Below are 6,285 nucleotides of genomic sequence, written 5' to 3' on the forward strand. Positions count from 1 at the left end.
GTGTTGGACACAAATCCTGGCAGGACACACCTGCCAGTTCTGACTCCTTTGTAGATTGGGGTGAAAACCAATGTGCTCTATTATTACCTTTATTTTTGGTCTTTGGCCCTTTCCCCAGTTCCTGTTATTCCCTCCTGCAGCCCCTCCGTGTACCTGCTGTGTCCAGGTGCTGCAGGGTCATACAAAACCTGGTTTTCTCTTCTGTGCTGCTGAAGAGCCTCTCCGTGACAAACTGTGCCTTTGAGACACCTCAGTGCCAGGAGTTACACTCGGGAATCTGCCCCAGACCTGTCCCTGCCCAACCAGCCCCGTTCTGCAGGAAGCAGCAAGGTCCTTTAGGAGACAGATCCTGAAGGAGCAGGAGAGCTTCAGTGGCCAAAGCTCCTGCTGTTTCCTGTACATTAAAATTCATTTTAATGGAAAAGGTGTACAAGGAATTGGAAGGGGAGTAGCATTCGTGTGTGTGTGTGGCTTTGGATGTATTTTCCCCCAGCCATTCCAAATGTGATCTGTGAGTTCCCTGAGCACAGCAGCAGCGTTCAGCAGGGTGGGACAGCTCTTCCCACAGCCCTGGGCCACAATCCTGCCAGGAGCCCATTGAAAGGAAGCAAATGTCTACAGGAGCTATTTGAGGGGAACAGTCACATGAAGGTACATTGTTGGAGTAATTGTCAGGCCAAGAATCTCTTTGTTGTATCCAGCTGAGGCTGTATGGAATACAGCACTAACTTCTGGAGAGGGTTCCCAAAGGTGACAATCTAATTTTAACTCAGCTCTGGAAACGGGGGACCCAGTTCTGTCCTCTGGAGCAGGTTGTGTAACATGTCTGGGCCTTTACTGATGAGATCACTGATACAAGGGGCTTTCAAAAGGCAAAAATAAGTTTGTCTGATGTTTCTCTGGAGGTTTTCATATGCTGCCACCACTTTATTCCACAACAGACTTACAACTGTGATGATCAAAACCTAAATTCAAAACTAGAGCACTTTCTTTCTCGCCAGGATCATTGCACAGACAATTTCCAGTGGTAGTCTCAGGTAGGCTGATCCCTGAGGGGTGCTCTGTGCAGGGAGCTGGGCAGGGCTGAGCAGGGTAAGGCCTCGTGTGCCATGCTGCCAGGTGCCTCCTTCACCTGGAGCTTCCCCTTTTTCCCACCAAAAAAATCCAGGTTTTTTCACTACGTTTTCATAGCATCTGGAAAACACATTTTTTATCAGAAACATCTGTTGGATTTGAAGTTCAAAAGTATGTTTTACCTGATCAAGAGACTTCAGCCCAAAGAGAGCCCATGACAGGGGCAGAGGCGAGTGGCCAAGGCCAGAGGGGACCCGGCAGGAGCAGTGACCCCGGTCAGTACAGCCGCTCCCCCAGCAGTGGCCCTGTGCCAGCTAAGGGGGGTCAGGGACAAGAGCCTGCACGGGGTCACTTTTCCACAATGCTCTGCTAATGCCAAAGGCTTTGGGAGCCGGGCTCAGCCGGGGCCGGCTCGGCTCTCGCTGCCGGGAGCCCGGGCTGGGCACTGCTGGGGCTGCTCCGGGGGGTGCCCGAACCCGGAGCCCGGGCACAGCCTCAGACCCCGGGCACAGCCCCGGACCCCGGGCACAGCCCCGGACCCCGGGCACAGCCCCGGAGCCTGCCCCGGAGCCTGGGCACAGCCCCGGACCCCGGGCACAGCCCCGGACCCCGGGCACAGCCCCGGACCCTGCCCCGGACCCTGCCCTGGAGCCTGGGCACAGCCTCAGACCCCGGGCACAGCCTCAGACCCCGGGCGCAGCCCCGGACCCTGCCCCGGACCCCGGGCACAGCCCCGGACCCCGGGCACAGCTCCGGAGCGCCAGGGCTGGGAGCAGCTCGGACCGCGGGGACACCGGCATCGCCCCCCGCCCGGGCTGTGGCTGCCCTGCTGTCGTCCATCCCATTTCCAGGAGCCGGGTTCCGCTTGTGCCGCGTCTCCCCGAGCCTGGCGGTGTCGCGGGGCGCTGCCGGAGCAGCCTGCGCTCCGTGACGCGCGAGTTAATTATAGCCCGTCCTGCGCCGGCAACCTTAAAGCACTCCTGCCAGTGATTTATTTAAACACTGATAAATTATACATTCCTTTAGTAATTCATGTGAAAATTATTTGAAGTCAACTCAACATCACGTAGCTCTCTCCGTGTGCTCTCTCGTGGTGAAGGCTCTGTCAGACAACGCTTCCATCCGCTCTTCCTTCAGCCGCTTCTCGAGGCTCTGGGTTACCTGCGGGCCGAGGGCAGTGAGGGGGCTCCTGGGACACGCTCACTGCCCGCTGCTGCTGTGTCAGTGTCGCTGATTTAACCAGCCCGGGCTGTCCCTGGCTTGGGGAGCAGACTGCCCCTTCCCTCCGGCACACCCCGGCCAAACCCGCCCGTGTCCCGTGTGAGGATGCAGAGCTGCTGCTCCTGGGCCGTGCAGGGCCGGGACTGCTCGTGCTCCCACGCTTGTGCTGGGCTGGCAGCAAATACCTTCACTGAGTTAGAGGGTGAGACTTTGGGGGCAGCCCAAGGCGCCAGCACTGCTCTTCCGTCCCCCCAGGATTGCCCTGAGAACATACAGCTGTTTCACTTGTTGATTAGCAAAAACATTAGGAGACCTACTGTTTCAGGGCATGAATAATTAATGTTTGTTCCTCATTAACTTCTTGTGGCAGAGTCCTGTTAGATGCATTTAGATGTATTTCTAGAATTAGGAGCAAATATAACCAGATGCCTGGCAGCTGAGTGTTCTGTTCCACCCATGGAAAGCCCCATTGCTCCCATCCTCTCAGGCAGGAGGGGAGAGCTTGTTCTGATCAAGGACTGATGCATCCTTTATTGCAGTTTTAATTACAGTGAATGATACATGTAAAAAATTATATAATTTGTGGGATCTCAGCACCTCAGGATGGAGGTGCAGAGAGGCCGAGACCACCCTTGGGGGGCTCGGGAATCCTGGAATGTTGCCAGAAGTGTCTGGTGGCAGGATTTTGATCCTACACAGGAGATGAGACCTGTATGAGGATAGGAGGAATTCACTGGGTGTATGGTGAAGGGATAAGTTAGTTAAAGTGTAAAACACAGGGTTTAGGATTTTGGTACAGGGGGGTCTAAAGAAGTAAGATGGAGGAATTGGGGCGTGTCCTGTCCTTCTTCTTCTTCTTCTTGGCCTCCATCTTCTGTGGTGGTGGTGGCACTTTGGGATTGGTCATTACTAAAAGTGCACCGGTTAATAAGAGTAGAAGGTATTGGGGAGAAATAGTAAATATTGTATACGTAACTTCGAGTATAAAGATAAGTGACCGCCCAGGGGGCTCGCAGTGTGCCCATGGCTGACTTGCTGTGCAGACCTCTGTCGGGCTGAAAGAAAATCTTTTAGATAAACAATTAATAAACACCGAGACCGAGACAAGATCAGAAGTCTCTCCTCGTTCTTTGAAGCGTCGGCTCTCCAAGGCCATCCCTGGGCCTTTCCAGGCCACCTAAACAGCAACAGCCAGAAAACCCTACAATAATTCATGTACACTACAAGTGAGTAAAGGATGCCACTTCCAAGACAGTGGCCACCTGTTTTCCTGGAATCTCAAATCAAAACCTTGCTTCCTGAAAAATTCAAAACTAAGTTGCTGAACTTTCCACCTGCTGCTGCTGGACAGGGCTGTTTGTCCTGCCCCTGTCACCCAGCACAGCTTCGGCACTTGTGCTCTGGTGGGGCCACAATGCTCTGCTAATGCCAAGGCTTTGGGGTTTGCTCTGGGATCACACCCACAAACACCCACTCAGCCCCTGGAGCCACCTGTGCCACTGCCTGGGGCCAAGGACGTGCCAAGGCTTTGCTTGGCAGGAGCCCCTCTGCAGCCAGCAAAGCTCTGCTTGGATTGTGACTACAGAACAGGAAAGTGCTCCTAACTTAATCTGAAGCAATGCACAGGCCCCAGATGGCTCCCCTTGCCTCTCCTCGGAAGGCAGCTCAGCAATTGGCCAGTGCTCAGTCCCTTTGGGGCTCTCTCTGGTGGTTTGTGTGGGGTGGCCCCACTGTGCAGAGCTGCAAGGGCTCCCTGTCTGCAGAGGAAGCCCATCCTGGCTGTGATGCCACTGGCAGCTGTGCTCTTTGAAGCACTTTCCATTCCATCCCCAGCTGCATTAAAAACTTCCCAGAGCCATGGGGTTCCTGCCCTGGTCCCTCCCTTTAACCTCCAATTTCTGCAAATTCCCTTTAGGCCCCCACGGTCCCACCCAAGGCACATTCTGACCCCGAGCCGCCCTCCCTAAGCCCATTCTGGCACACCTGCAGTGGAGCTGGCTCCACACCAGCTGGGGCTCTGGAGGACACCCTGCAGCCCCAGGGCAGCCCCAGTGCCAGCCCTTTCCTTTGGAGCCCAACACTGCCTCGGCCACACAGCTCCTGTAACTTAGCAACTTTTTCTTTGCTCTCTTAAGGTGGGTTCTTCAATCTCCTTAATGAATAAGAGAATCAGGCCAGGTAATTGATGCTTGGCCATTTAGCTGATGAATAATTGACTGTCTGGGTAACTGGAGATATTTCCTCGATCAGATTGTGCAGTGGAACAACTGCATCATCCGGGGTGCAGCATGGCTCACAGCTCTGGGGTGCTGGAAATGGGCTCTGCAGCTCACAAGAGGAACTCCAGAGTCAGCTCTAGGCCTCCTCTTTCTCCACATGGAGCCTCCAGAGTCAGCTCTAGTCCTCCTCCACACGGACCAGGCACATGAGCCCCAGCAGTGGAACCTCCTGAGGTTCAGCAAAGCCCAGGGATGATCCCTTCCAACCCAAACCATCCCCTGATTCTGCGATTTGGTAACTGGCTGCATTTTAGCCACACAAGTTATTTTATCACATAAACCTTGACTCAGGATTTCTTTTCCAGACCCACAGCGAAGACAAACACAAGGGCAGGACGGTGAGAGCTGGGCAGGCCTCGAGGGGAGCTGGGGAGGGGAACAAAGGCTCCAAAACAGGAGCAGCAGGGGAGAAGGTGCAGCGTGTGAAGGTGCAGGGAGCTGTCCCTGTGTGAGCTGTGTGTGCTTCAGCTGCCTCACAGGCAGACACTGCAGCTGCCTCCTCCAGAGGGGCTGGGCGTGCAGCACGTCCTGGGGCTGTTCTGAACATTTAAAGATTCTAGTTCTGTCAGCTTTGTGACTGTAACACATCGTGCTGCCCCCAGCCCGCGGCAGAGAGGGTACCAGCATGAATTGTGGATTAAATAACTCGTGGTTTTATTTCAAACTTCCCAGGAAACTTTCACAGGACATCACTCCTGTATCAGTATGTACTGCATATTTTTTAAACAACTTGAAATTCACACAATGAAACCTAGAAATTATTGGCACTACTCTGTGATGAGCTTTGAATTAAAATCTAAATAAGAACAGAATATTTTGATGTGTTAGGAAATTTGATAACAATCCATGAGCTGTGACAAAGGATAAAATAGCACATGCTTTTAATTTGACTTTTGCCTTCAGATTTCCAGTGAGTCACCAGCAACGTTTCATCAGAGTATGTGTTTGGGTTTTTTCTTCCAGAAATGTCATTAATTATTTACCAGTAGGTGAATGATCTCTGAAATCTATTGCAGTGACACCTCTGAGTCTGCAGACAGTTTCTGATGGCAAACCATCTGGACTCCTTTAACTTGTTGTTGTTTATCCTTTGGACTCCTCTCCCCCGGCTGTAAGGTGTAACGGCAGCAGGCAGGGCCAGGAGCATCAATATTTTACAGCATTAATGAAGGGAGCTCAGCAGCTGCGTGTCCCAGCCCTGTGGGAGGGGAGGCAGGGCCGTGCTTAAGGCCAGGAGAGCCGTCCTGGCACGGGCAGGGACCCTCCGGGCTGTGACAGCGGCGCTGGGGTCGCGCAGGCCGTGCTCGGTGTGGCAGCGACAGCGGCACCGGCAGGAGGAGCGTGCGGGGTCCCGGCAGCTTCTCCGCACCTGGGAGAGGATGAAGCAACAGCAGAGAGACGGGGAAAGCGAGCTGCCGGTCCTGTGCGAGCACCCTCGGGGCCGGGCCCGGGGAGTCGGGCTCTGCATCCGCCCTCCGCATCTTCTTGTGTGCTGGCGTCAACGGACAGTCCTAAATAAAGGGAGGGTTAAAACCAAAACAAAACAAAGGCCTGAAATTTATCCCTCTATTAATTACTTCCATCAAGCAGGGCTGCCTTTAAAGCGGTGCCACTTCAGATAAAACTTTCATGCAGCTATTTAGGGCCTCTGAAATATAAATGATTTCCTTTAAATGTTTTATCATAAATCAGGGCAGGCAGCTTCGCCACC

This window comes from Ammospiza caudacuta, chromosome 16 (assembly GCF_027887145.1).
Source record: "Ammospiza caudacuta isolate bAmmCau1 chromosome 16, bAmmCau1.pri, whole genome shotgun sequence".
NCBI classification, from domain to species: domain Eukaryota; kingdom Metazoa; phylum Chordata; class Aves; order Passeriformes; family Passerellidae; genus Ammospiza; species Ammospiza caudacuta.